The 14,692-nt window shown below is 39.1% G+C and overlaps 1 protein-coding gene across 2 annotated transcripts in view; it reads right to left on the reverse strand.

Annotated features, from left to right (window-relative positions):
- The window catches only part of FBXW7 (F-box and WD repeat domain containing 7), a 161,769-nt gene that overhangs the window by 112,360 nt on the left and 34,717 nt on the right, over nucleotides 1-14,692 (reverse strand). The window contains exon 1 of one of the 2 annotated variants that reach the window (XM_042871785.1): nucleotides 12,727-12,832. The exons of the other annotated variant lie outside the window; for it this stretch is intronic. The gene's annotated coding sequence lies outside the window, so the exon portion shown is untranslated. Of the gene's footprint in view, nucleotides 1-12,726; nucleotides 12,833-14,692 lie in introns of those variants that run through there. 2 annotated transcript variants of the gene reach the window in all.

A 14,692-nucleotide genomic window follows, 5' to 3' on the forward strand; every position in this document is an offset into this window, starting at 1 on the left:
TGTAATTAAATGGCATGTCCAAGCTCTGCCCTCTTGAGAGAAAATCAGAGGGAAAGTCAAGTCTGACGTATCTTTCAGAGTATTACCATACCCTGTGAGAGGATCTAGGAAGTTAATCTATCCCTGCTTGTTTATACATTACATTTACCCTTTCCACTGAACAATACCAGCAATTAAGCAGCCTCCGTACATTTCTGAAAACAGTTCAAGTCTAGGAGCTGTGTGAGAAGCACAACAGAGCTCATTTCTCAATGTGTGTACCACCCGTTAATAGGTTATAGTATGTAATGTAAAATCCAAATACAGATGCTTCCATTTGCCCAAGTACAGATTTGACAAATGCTAATCAGGACTTATCACTGTCCATAAACAAGTAACTCTCCAAAGAGAACAAAGCAAGACTCTCTTGCACAGTGGAGTCCACTATTTATGCTTTGTAACAGATAGATCAGCTTATCAGAATTCACAAACCATAGGTTAAGAGAAGGAATAGGGAAAAATAAAAATCAACACACTACGTGTTGCTTGCAACACGTAGATTTTCTGCTTGCTGTTTCCTTAAACATAGCACAAGGAAATCAAAATGCTAACACAGGAAAGTGGGACTTGCTAATGATATGACAGAAATGGCTTATTTTGAACAGAAATCCGAAGTTTAACTCAAAAGCTGTATGTTACAACTAAGAATATTCCAGGCAGGTGTGACAGCTTAAAACTAGAAGTGAACTAAGTATACAGAGATAGCAAGGGGAAAAAAAAATATGAAGAGTGGAATAAATTATACAATATAAGGACTCAGACAAATTATAGATAATTCATTACTAGATACAGAGTAAACTGAATCAGATGTGTTCAACGCCTGTAGCCAAGAAAGTGCATTATTGATCTACTCTATTACGCAGGGCTTGGAAAAAGTTGACGACTCAGGAGTAAGTGTTCCAGCATAACAATTTTTATATTTAGCAACAGCTGAAACAAGCAGAAATGGACACTTCATAACATTAGTACTTGATTGTTTATTTTATCCTTCAAGACAAATTGGCTTTATGCATCTAGAAGAGGAACACTGTCACGAAGTCAAAAACTCAACTCCTTAATTTAATAATATTTAAAGCTTTTCTTACAATTGAGATGAAGGGATTCCAAGCAGCATTGTCCTTGCAACACAGTGATATTGTTATGAACAAGACTTTCCTAATAGAAAATGTAACAGTCAAGATGTTAAACCAACCAAAAGAACACCAAACAGACTAATACATGAAACAGCTGCAGCTCAGCATGGAGTATCAAAACAACTTGAGAGGCAGACTATTTGTTCGCCACAGCCAACTTTTCAAGATCACAGATTTGCACAAACGCTGCAAAACGTGGTCCAAGTATCATATCATGAACGTGGTACAAAGATACTAAAGGATATCGTGTGGCACCCCAAGCAAAAACTGAGTTACTTAAGCAGCGTAACAGATTTGCAACAGGATCCAAGGAAAAAGCCACTGACTGAGTAAACATGCAAAAACACATTTGGGTCTATTACTAGAAGGCTGCAAACAAGAGGTTCTCTCATACCTAGCAGTAACAATATTTTGACTTGGAGGCATGAATAATTTTTACAGAATAAAAAAAAAAAAAAAAAAAAAAAAGAGAAACAAAATGACCTGCATTTCTCAGCAGCAAAGATAGATTAAGCAGCTCTCTGACAACTTGTTTTAAAAAAAAAATAAATAAACCTGAAGGTATAGCTGCATTCAAACAGCATGAGTAAATGCATGAAAACTTACTTGTGAATAGAAGCAGCTAAATAAAATTTAAAAATACCAGCACATCCTTACTGTTTCCCCCTCAGAAAGCAATGCCAACTGCAAGTGAAGCTTGGTACCATCTGCCACCTACATGCCATCAGAACATCACCACAGCAATCCTTCTAGAAGCAGCAGCACAAGATTTAAGTATTCAACTACCCAAATTTTCCTGTTCAGGGAATTAGCCACACATTTGCAAAGCTGCACACATTGATACAAACTTGAGGCAGTAACAGAAATTTTCTTTTCCAAAATCAAGCAACATTTTTCATGCCACTTTTTCACCTCAGCTTGTGATGCTTTCAAATAAATGCTTTACTTTCTTATTTAACCCTTCTCCTACTAAATAAAGCATGCTTATTAACACACAGCATAAAATACTCATCTACTCCAAAGGAGCAGATATGCTTCCAGGTGAAGACAAAGAACTGGAAACATTAAGCTTAATCAAGACAGCCATTATGCTACAAATTTCTCAACACATAAATTTACCCTGAAGTTGCTTGTTCAAGATAAGAGCACAGTTGGCACCAACAAGAGAATCTTACTAATTGTTCCAGTTCAACTCAAGTACCTTACAAAAGACAGGCAAGACCGGCTCATCTGTTTAACTCACAATTTAGCTTATGTCAGGAAATCCCACAGCAAGCCATCTTACTGTTACCTGCTAAGAGACTACAGACAGGAGAGCTGTTCCAACAACTTCCACAGGGAAGAGCACCGCTAAGGAGCTAAGGTCTAGGCTGCAATAACTGCAATCCTAATTCTATCTTGTCTTCTGTTGTTGCTCCTTAATCTTAATGATAGCATCTCTTAATGACACATTTTTACTGCCAAGAGTAAAAAGTTTCTCAGCTACTCAGTAATTTCCATATTGATTTTTCATATTTCACTTCATTTTTTTTCTGGAGACCATGCAGGAAATTTGAAAAGTGTACTTCTTACATTAGCAGACATAAAAGGACTCGCATTAAAGGCTTGTTTCATAAGTAACAAGAACAGGAGGCCACTGGCTTTTAGCACTTCTGTAATCCACTGCAATTACACGGACAAGAAGTCACTCCGTGTATTAGCACTGAGTGAAACAGCCTCTACTGACATGCGGATAGAAAATCCTGTAACCGCTTGCTACTGCCAGCACATTCAAGTACACCAGATGACAGATGAAGTACTCAGGACAAATTAAGACCTAGTTGTGAAAATCTCCATATATGTTTGTCCTGAACTCACCTGCATCTGTAAAACAAATGTTGCATTCATATTTCAACACATGTAAATGCCTGCAAAAGGTCCTAAATTTTTTGAAGAGATTAAGAAGGAAAACAACTCTCTTCATGCTATTGTTCACCTTTTTTTATGGTTTGCTTTTATGGTTAATTTTCCCTGTATTTTTAATGCCTAAAAAAAATTCGCTGATCCTTGTACACTGAAGAAGAGAACTGCCACTCATAGCAAAGCTGATACATAACAGCTATTACAGAACATTACACTACCCTGCCGAGCCGTGGCTAGTCAGGATCTTTGCACCTCTCTTGATGAAAACAGTCCCTGTCCTACAGTGAAGATTTCCCAGACTCTGGAAGTGTAAGCCTCCTCCCTTTATTCAAGTATGGTGCAACAATTATGGTACAAGACTGCATTTGGCATTTTTTAGATACACCTAGCTGGTTGGAGGAGGTGGGATTCCCATTCAACGGGCTCAAGCAGGATCTGAAACGCTCCAAAACCCAAGTCATATTTGTTACTTGTGGCAGCCACTTACTCAGGGTAACAGCTCACAACCAACAAGTGTGACTTACAGCCTGATTTACAGAGGTATAGGGCCACGAGGAATTTGGAAGCAGAGAACTACTGGGAAAAGATTTTCAAGTAAACAATTACCATCACAAAATAGTGAAAGGATTGTTAAACCTTGCATAAAGCAACATTTAAGTCAAGACAGAAACATAAAAATCTATTCATGTTCTTCATAAATAAAAACCATGTCTTTTGTAGGTTTGTCCAGAATGGAAGCAATAGTCACCAGTGTGGTCAGGAAAGTTGTGGTCTACAAAAGATTACTCAAAGTTGCAACTTTTCCATCTTTTGAATGGCAGTTACCTTCAAATGCAGTATTATTTATCCCCCACCAATTTTTGTGAGGAAGCTCTGGAAGTATGAAGCTCAGCCAAAATATTTTAACTACTCATTCTTCTAAACTCAGAAATGCCAGTAGTATGCAGCTAAGCAAGATGCTTAATGTACTTAAAAAACAGTCTGTGTACAGGGATCACAAGATACATTTTTACAGGAGAAACTATCAATGAACACATAAAAAGCTTAAAAAGCCTTGGTTACAAAAATGGATTGTGTGAATACAATATTGGAAAGTCTCCAAATGCATCTGTAAGCATGTATATACTGACAGCTGTTGCAGCTTTCCCATTCTCCAAGATGAAAGCTAACAGCAGATCAGCTAGCATGTACATATATTAAAAAAATAACAAAAAAAAAAAAAAAATCAAGCCTCAAATGGAACGGATAGCAACTACTGATGTTACTAACTGCTACTAACTTGAATTATTGGGTTGCTAATTCATATTTTCTTTTAAATTCAGCTGGCACACCACAACAACTCTGATGTATTGCACTAAATCGGCAACATGATTTTCACAACTTAAGATACCGAATCATCATTGTATTAACGGTACATTTCTACGTAAAAAGAAAACCGTTAGTGACCTATCGTTCATCAGTAAATTCCACACAATTATAGGCTGCCACAGCATTAAGAGGGAAAAAAAAAAAAAACAACAGAGCACTGCTTCCCTAGCTCCTGCACTACCTCTCAGTCCACATTGGCTATTTCTTCTTTTCCTTGGTTTATGTCATCTAAAACTGCTCAAGAAATAGTTTGTTGTCATTCCAGATATAATGAAAACTAACTGTGGCTGTGGGTAGAAAAATACTTCTGTGTATAATATGAATATACCATAATTTAATTATATTACTCCTTGTCTTGAGTATTGACCGTAGGCATAAGCAGCTGGAGGAATGAGAGGTGAAATCTGCATTCTTTGAGGAAAGGGTGGGAAAAAGGGACAAACTGAATATTACTGACAACAGTGCACCTGGGAAAGAAAAAACAAAGAAAGTGATCAGGGCAAGAAAATGAAGGAAAATAGCTTGGAGGGGGAAAAAAATACAAAGTAAAAATAAAAGAAAAGGCTCTGATGACAGCTGCATTAGCTGACACACAAACCCCCATGGCTGGCAACAACACTACCCAGGTACTGGTGAAGACATGTCAGAAAGGAAACTGAAGGAATAAGATCCATATTTCCAAAAAAGACAAAAGAGACCATGGAAAAAAAAAAAACAAAACCAAATGCTTAAAAGATAGGGACAAGTTCATGTTCTTTTTTTTTCCCCAACTCCAGATGTGGGAATCTGAGTCATTATTTCTTTCTGCATATACATTACAACAGTCCCACTTTCTCTTTTGTGTCCTTAGGGCCCATATATATACGCCCAGAAAGCACAGATATAACTGCTGAGATTTTTTTTTGCTCTCATTATTCAGTGGAAGCACAATAAAACATGCCTTAGAAACATCATATTTCCTGGGTTGCTCAATGCTATGGTGCATACGGTACATTTTGCTGTTGACTGCTTTATCTTAGTAGCAAACAATACGAAAGCGATTTTGTCTGCTATTTGAAGACAGGATTGCACTTGAACTTAGCTAAAGTTAGCTGCACTGAACTTAACTGTGATATGAAACCTAGACCACAGCCATTTTAGAGCTCGAAGCACTGCTATGCCACAACTTCACCTCTTCAATCTTTTTCGGTTTTGTTTTGTGGGGTTTCTGGGCTGTTTTCTGCGCTGTGGGAGATGTTCCCGCCCCAACTGCTACACTCTGAGAACAGAGCTGAGGAGCTGATGTAACTCTATGCCTTTCCCAGATAGGAAAGATACCGACGCAGGCCTGGAGTGCTTCGCTCCTTCATGCAAAGGCTGAGCATTCTCACCAACAACACTCAGGAAAAACAAACTCTTGTTCCTTCATTCTCCGATTGTTAAGGAGTATGACTGAGTTCTGGATCCTCAGCCAGCATAGACACCTCATGCATAGCTGCTTCCAACAGCTTTAGCTGCAACATCAGGAACTTTGTTGGGTGGTTTTTTTTGTTGTTGTTTTTACCATAGTTTTATGTTTCTAATATCAGCAGAAAATAACCTCTACTCCTCAGCACACATAACTTCTCTATTCATACAGTCACCTCCACATAGAAGACAAAACACCTGAGATAGTCAATCTCTCGCTCTCATCAGGTCCTTTTGAGAGGAATAGAACTTTGGGAAGAAAGGAAAGGAAAAGAAGAAAAAAAGTTTCAGGAGCTGCTGCCAACTCTGTAGAGATGCCAGAGAACGGTTCAATGAGATCCAGCCGCTTTTAGATGCTGAACAACAGTAACCTCAAGCAAGCAAACAGCCTTAAAAACTCTGCAAACAGTAGGTACAGACTGAGATACAAACTGTAACAGAAGGTTCTAACTTTTCATTAGCTCAGACTCACCTGAGTGTCCTAAGACACTGAATTGTTACTGACTCTGTGAAGGCTATGGATATGCCTCCAAGCAATTTTTATTGCCAGTATTAAGTTGCTGATCAAAACAAGGGATTTAAAATATAAATGCTGACACAACCCTAACTACAGTGTTCTGCACAGCATAGAGGCAGAGCTGTAATTGAAAAAGACAGCCTACATCAAGTAAAAAGCTTCAGCGCAAATCTTTTTAATAGATCAATACGGTATCATCAGTGACATCTCAGAAGGGAAGATAAAGGTAAAAAGAGTAGTCTTATGGAATTAAGAAAAATCATAGGTACTAATGAAAAAATAAATCTTTTGAAGTCTCTGGACAATAAGTTGTTAAGCTTACAATTTAATTCTGTGATTATCTGCAAAGTATAATGTACCACCATGCAACATGTTTGCTCCTCTACTCTTCTTCCATTACTGTGTAAGTGCAAAGACAGTTTAGGACATAGGTTTTTTTTTTTTTTTTTTAAAAAAATGCTTAAAAAAAAAAAAAAAAAAAAAAAAAAAAAAAAAAAAAACATTGTTAGAGAAAGTTCTACTGGGAATTTCCAGAATAGAAGCTTTAAGAAGAAAATGTACCACACACAAAAAAAAAATCTTTGCCATCATTTTATTAAACTGTGTTTGAGCAAGTACAAGTACAGCATTCAGCTTACAAGGTGTAAGATACTTTTAAGCAACTGAAAGCCTCGCAAGAATGATCAGAAAGGTTCATACCAAATCAACCTTATTCTTCATGTATCCCTTTTAACAACTACTAAGGCTAAAAGTCAACAAGAGCCACAATAAGACAAAATTCATTTGCAGAACTGTCAGGAACATGAAGCTACCAGTAGGTAAAATGTTGTTTGGAGGGTCTTTCAAACCAGCCTAGCCCAGAATGCATGGTCAGTTTTGCTCCAGTGATATTTCTGCTCGTCTGAACACCTCCATTGCCATGGAGGCATTTCACTCCCTATGGCTTGCTGCTGTCTTGCATAATTTAAAAAACAAGAAGTAACACTTGTAAGGGATTATGGAGTGGGAAAGTTATCAAAAATGCATACAAAAATTAATTTCATTAAAATTGTCAACACTTAATCTGAACCTCTAGAACCCCACAGTCCTTAATACTGTTTACAGTCTGTGCAGTAGCACTTGTAATGCCCTTGGTAAAACAGTAATGGTACTGAAGTCACAACTTAGGATACCAGTCTGTTGGAATCAAGAAAATCTACCAACCTGGTAAACCATACCAATTCGGTACCTTGGGGAGCTGTCATCTCCTCCCCATCCTAAATTTAACTTTGAGCAAGAGGATACTGCTCTCTCCTACACTGCTGTCCTTCTGATAATGCCAACATTGATAGCAGTAATACGATTCTACTGCTAAGTGCTGCTGTTTACTGCACAGCCATCATTTTTTCCATTTTACCAACAGTGAAAAACAGTACCAAAGAAGTTATGCATTGCTGGTTTGGGTTTTGTTTGTTTCAGTATGTTAAAAAAGAGAGAAGTCACATGACCTTGAGAAAGACCACGGAAAATTGAAACACCAATACAGAAAGGAATCATTAAAAGAGTTAACGGATAACAGGACAGATGATGCTGGGTGATGGCTCTGCAGTGCTGAGGAGTTTGCATCAAAAGGATGAGGGAGATGCTCTGAGAGTCACTGCAGCTCAAGCTTGGGTTGCAGATGGAAAGGAAACCTTTGCTATTCTGCATTTGGCCAGACCAGACGACAGGATAGCTCCTCTGTCCTCAAGTCTGTTCATTCTTCCACTGTCCTCCCCACAAAGTTTCTCAGCATGCCCCATCTCACACATACCGTAACTTTCCTCCTTTCGGTTCCTCATCCTCACCTCTATCCCCTCATTCGAACAGTGTAAAAGAGTTTTTGCTTCTTGATTATTCAGAAAAAACTGGCTGCTGCTATTTAGATATTGAACTTACTCCAAGGGTATTCACCATCCATGACCCTCCAGCTTCCCAGTCACAAAACCAAGTGCTCACTGGTGAGAAGGCAGAACTATGCAGAGATGCACCAGGTTAAGCAAGAAAGCACAAACCAGTTAATTCTTGAAAACTGTAGGCCACCTAAGAATTCAGCAACTCTTCTCTCTCATTATTTTACTACTACACTAAGCTCTTAATGCAAGAAGAAGGCATTCAACAGCACAGCTGAAGGGGCTACAAGAAACGCATAGTGCCTGGAATACTCAATGCCCTTACTATAAGGCCGGTGTTTTTTTTGGGTCATAAGCAAAACATGAAAGCTGGGATCTCTACAAAAACAGACTTTAAGTTTTAGTTCTTCAACAGCATGTTCAATGAAAGCTAAGTGTGAAAACACATTTTCATGAAGAGCTTAAGTTTATTACAGGTCTTGACCTAAAAAGGTAAACTTAGGCTTCTTTTGTATTATGTACCTAAATAGATATTTTCCTGTAACACAGCTAGTCATTTTAATAAAAGGTTTTGATTTTTGTTTGTTTGTTGCTTTTTTTCTTTTTTTTAAAGCCATTAGCTTTACAGAGATAAATTTAGCCCTGGGGGAGTTGCCAAGTTCCTTTTAGAACCATTAGGACTGCCATCTAAAATGCAGAATTACGATCAGAAATTTTATTTCTGAGAGAACAAAGCCTGACAGTCAGATCCCACGATAAGTTTCTGAAATCACCATTTTCAAGGGTGGCTGGAAACAAGCATGCAAACAAATCCCAACTCCAGCTTCTGTGTTTTCTCTTCATATATATATTTACTCACACGAAAACATATACCTGTGCACATGCAGACTGCCCATGGCCAACAAAAGCAGAATCAGAACTGGTTGTAGTGCAGGTGGTATCAGTGCCCTTGTAAGGCTAAGTCAGGAGGGAATGAAGGTCTGTGCTACATCACTAGAACACAAATTACCAGAACTTCTCCAAGGACTGAGATATTTTAAGTCATACAGTAATTTATTCATTTAATTCTTGCAAAGATTGGTAAATCTCAGAATCACAGCATGACTTGGTTTGGGAGTTCAACGATCATAAATCTCAAACCCCCCTGCCACAAACAGGGCCACCAACCTCCCCATTTAATATTAGACCAGGTTCCCAGGGCCCAACCAACCTGGCCTTGAATACCTCCAAAGGGACCACATGGCTTCCCCATTTGGTAAGAAATATTCCAACTCAGGTAAAGCCTTCAGCTCCCTAAAAGGCAGTAGGAGTATACACAACTGTCAGCATGCACCCAGATCCAGGACTATCACATTGCAGCACAATCAGATATAACTAGACCAGCTAAAAAAGAAGAGTAACTGAATAAAACAAAGTCTTTCCAGGAAATATCATTTTATCAGTATTTCTGCAGGAAACACCTGTGGGAACTCCAACTCATCAGGTAAAATGGCTATTAGCAGCACTGACATTTACAGAATTGATATAAATCTTTCTTTTTTTTTTTTTTTTTTAAATAAAGGAAAGGTGATGATGAAGAGATGCTCCTGGCCAATACTTTGGGAGATGCTTTAAACATGTGATAGTTGAAGCCTGCAAAATCATCCATCTACAAAGTGCACAGTCAAATTCATTTTGGAAAATGCTATGGCCTAATTAACAGTTAATTTTCTGCAGTGTGTGTGCCATTATGGACAAAGCAGGTTTCCTTCTGACTTTACTACAGGTTTACCATAATATTTTGCCTACTGTTTCATACACAATACCATACACACATAGCATACAAATGTAGTACCATTAATACCAATTAGGGTGCTATACGTGAAGCCCAATACATACATGTGACATCTCCACACAGTGGACAGTGCTCCCCTGTAGCTCCTACTGGAAGGCCCCCCGTTTCTGTAGGCAGGCAGTGGGTGCTGGGATACCCCACAGCTTGGGCAGCTGCAGCTATAGATCTGTTGGTGAGTGCTCGGAACACAGCCCAGCCTAACAGTCCTGATACTGCTGCTAAATTAGTGCCATTACTCATTCTGCTCTGCTAGCACAACAGTACTCCAGCAGAACATATTATCACTACTTACTACTATTTCAGTAATACATTGCTGTCAACAGAAAGGACTTTTTCTTGCCCTGGCTATATTTTCATGGAGTTGTGCATGTTTTGTTGTGCACACAAACCAGCATTTTTACAAGAACCTGTTTTCTGTTTTCTCTGAAAAGCGCAGTTTCCTTCCAACTGTTTTTCCTCGGTGATTTACCAAGACTCATTTCTTAAGTGACAAGGCATAATTTATGCTGTCATTGTGTTTAGAAGCTCCATCACGACAACTTTCTCACAAACACTTTTAAAGGATACATTATGGTGGCACAATTCCTAGATACTGCACACTAACCTTGAGAAAGGTGCATTAAAAGTGAAAGCAAACTACTTAAGCTCATTTCTATCATCGGGTTAACTTCTTTAAATTGAAGTGATTTTCAATTAGCCTCTCAAGCCAATAACTGCACTTCCTAATGGTTATTAAAGCAACACAAAGAACTGAAACACGGTCAGATCGCTGCTGAACACCCACCCTCAAGTCAAGTCACCAGACTCAACAGTCACTGAGGACTCTGACAGGCTTTGCTCAGAGAAGCCTGCTCCACACAACTACCTTAGAACAGGACTGCTCAGCTTCCAAAAACATGTTTGGGGTCATTCTGCTACTTCAGCACAATGACCGGTTCTTTCAGACTCAAAAACCCATTGTGTGCTGGAGAAAGAGGAACTTTTGTTTCCTTTCTCACGTACAAATTGGTGAGATAGCAACCTATTTCTGCAAGGAGACTGTTCATTTCACAACGTTAGAGCACAGCTAAGAAGGTGACCAAACTGCACACTACATGAGCAGTCAAGGAAATAGGAGTGTGTTCTCATAAGGAAAAATGTGTACCAAGTTGTTTGAACAATCAATTTTCTTTTATTTACCTTCTTTGAAGTGGAAAGCCAAATTACAACTACTGGTTTAAATTATACGTTTCTTGCTCACTGACTGTAATCACAATTGGGTTCAACTGTTACAACTTGAAAATCAGTCCATATATCATTTCTTGAGACATTTTTACTACTTCTAGCTTAGTTAATAGGTATTTAAATCACCTATTGTACACAACATACAGATGTGCTACAGCCTAAGTGACTGTCCTCCTCTAAGCTTCAATGCACTGAAGGGTTTCTTGTTTCATACTTCAGAGTCCACATGAGACTCTTCTACTTCCTGGTGCGTTTTTTTTCCTTGCAGTTTTCAGTCCAAAACTAGGTATAACAATTAAAAGCTATTTTACTTCCATTAAGCTTCCTATGACGTATGAAATGCCATTAAAAAGCACAAGCACTCCAAAATAAATGCTTATTCTTGCACCATAGCAGATATAACTTAAGAGTGTATTTTTAAAGTGAGAAAAATTATGTGCAAACTATTAGTAACCATTGTCACATACTCTGTGCTCATGCTACTCTCCAATTAACCTGCAGATGAATGCTCTATTATGCACCTTGCAAGACAGAAGCTTAACAAGACAGTATGTTTCAATTTTATCAGCCTGAGACAACTTGGTCCAAAAGGCTGACCCAATTAAGCTCCAGTTTTGCCGGATCAAAGCTCCAATGACTTTTTCCTACAGTAAAATCCATATTTTCATACGGAATATTTTTTGTTTGGTTTGGTCTCCAAACAGTCAGCTTTAAACGAAGGGAAAGGAGGGGACAAGAGACACAGTAAAGAGGAGGAGACAAAGCACGTGCTTCCAAAACATAACATTTAACAGATAGTATACTGAATAGCAGTCAATGAAGAATTGTTGTCTACTCTCCCCTAGACCTTGAACTAAGCTTAGAGTGAACCAAATTCTCAGGAAATGCACGTAACAGGTGTGCTCATGTGATTTATGGATAAGCTGACATTCACAAAATCAGCTAGGAATTGCCAGTTTTACATACAAACAATCATGTAAAGAACCCAGAAGCTAACAAGTATTAAAAAATTTAAATGAATTTTCATTGTTTTTGGAGAATACAGCTAGAGAAGTTTTTATTCTGACAAATTAGATGTTGCATCTCTTAGCATCTAGCAGTTTCAGAGCAACTCAAGGTAGCAATCAAAACATCCATTAGAGTGCTCCACTTCTCAGAACAAGCAAGCAAGTGGTTGTCAGTGCAGCCAGTAAATCACCTGATCCTATTACAAAATCAATTACTGCAGCGCATTTCTATTGCTATACAACCTGATAATGGCTAAATGATATTGGATAGCTACTGCAAGGTCAAGAAAACTGCTAAGAACATCTGAAATTTGTCTTTTTTCATGTAAATCCAAAATATGCAGCACCCTTTTAATGGTATATTTAGAATGTAAAATATAGTTACCTTCTTCGGCTGATTGAGACATTCAATGGATAGTCTCTGCAACTGCTGTGTTGTATGGCTGAAAGATAGAAGATTGGAGCAGCAGGTCGAACAGCCCAGCCTCTTCATTAAAGAAGAAATAATGCTGCAGCCACAGCCACACATTGACTTACTCAGACGAGTTTATTCCTCACAGAATTAGGACCGACACTGTCCCGTACAGACTCAAAATTGGCCAGCTGCCTCATTCTGCAGCCTACTGGCTGAAATTAGCACTGCTAAGCAGAAAAGCAGCCCATATTTCTCTAAAAAAGATGTCAGCAGTCTCATCAGCAAGTAAAACCTTGCCTTTAAAAGATGTGCACGTTTTCCCGTTCACAAAGTAAGCTGCTCTAAAGAGAAGGCCAGCTGCCCAGCAGAGAAGTAGATGCAGGGAAGGTAGTCCCTCCCAACTGCTCACCGACTCTTCCTGCTGTGGCTCCCGTCACTTTGGGGCCCTTCTAGCCCCCCCTGCAGCACAGCCTATCCAGGCCAAGCCCCGGGCAGGGGCGGCCACACGAGCAGCACAGAGCCCCACCCTGCCAGCCCCACGCCCCTCATCCCCCCAGCACCCTGCCGCCAGCATCCTGCCTCCTGCTCCCAGCACGCTGCTCTCACAGAGCTGCTGAGTGCCGCGCCTCCTGTGCCTGGCAAGGACCCTCCAGTCACAAGGGGAGTGTTAAGACCTCACTTGTGCTGCTCTCAGACCGACTTCTTGCAAAGACTGGGAAGAAAAAAAAGTAATTTGCCACATCTGAATGCATGAGATAAATGCTACTCAGGTCTATTAAATCCTGAAATAAGAATGGCTACAACAAAGCTACGTGAGTGAGAATAATACTAGACGTAGTCAACAATAATAATTTAAAACTAGGATGAAAAAAGCAGAGAATTTCAAGTACGATGTCAAAAGGTACTGGTACCAACTCTCCAAGCGAGTTAGACAGCTGGTATAAGCAGCTTTAGGAAGGTCTGCAAGGAGCCCTTCTCTTTGAGAAGGAAAAAGCAGCACAGAAGGGCAGAACTACATCTGACTACTCACTTAAACAGCTCTCCTAAGCTTTAGGAAGTCGTACACCCTGGTTAAAAATATTCTCTATGTTTCTTTAACATAAAATTGCAATTGGAAATATTTTGTCATTACAAGAGATACTAATGCAGTAACTACATCCCTTTTGCTTTCTATATAAAAATCTAAGTGATACTGGAAAAAGCTTGTATTAGTTGGTTTAATGAATGTATGCAATACTATTTCTGAAAGGACATCTCACGTTAACACAACTGCTTAACCTGATTATGGGATAATCTGACTTGAAATCATTGTCACGTTCATAAAGCTATCGATGCTTGTCTCATTCAACAGCATCCTTTTTATCAAAAGGTTAAGCAAATGCAAGTGACACGAAAGCAGCTTAAGCGAATATATTTACAGAAAACTTCTCATTATCATGCTGCATTCCAAACAGAATCTCTCTTCTACTCCCTCCCCTCCCCTTTACTTGCTCTCCCCTCTTTCCCCCTCCCTCTCCTTGGTTTAAAGCTGAACTGAGCCTCTCCCTTCACCTTGCTCTGCCCTTTTGATATTCATGTTTCTATTGAATCCATTTCCGGTCTATGTCCAAGCATGCACAGCAAATTGCACAATAAAAAAAACCTTCCGTAGATAAAGACTACAGATGCAAACAAGCAAAATAATGCAGTAACCTTTTACTCGCCTGCTGGAGGTACTGTCTGCTGCATAGAATTTTAAATCCTCATCTGCAGATGCGATTGAGCCGGTATTGCCAAGGACTTTGCTCTTCCTGTGCTGATTCTACACAGCTATTCATCGAAAGAGCACATTATATTGAAAACTTACAGTAATAACAGGTAAAATTACTTAAATGGTTTGAAAGGAACCAACTTGAAAAGAATCAGCTATAGCTCTGACCAGTCACATTTCAGAGAT

Source organism: Lagopus leucura, unplaced genomic scaffold, assembly GCF_019238085.1.
Source record: "Lagopus leucura isolate 7727_CA_CO unplaced genomic scaffold, USGS_WTPT01 Super-Scaffold_100004, whole genome shotgun sequence".
In the NCBI taxonomy this organism is placed as follows: Eukaryota; Metazoa; Chordata; class Aves; order Galliformes; family Phasianidae; genus Lagopus; species Lagopus leucura.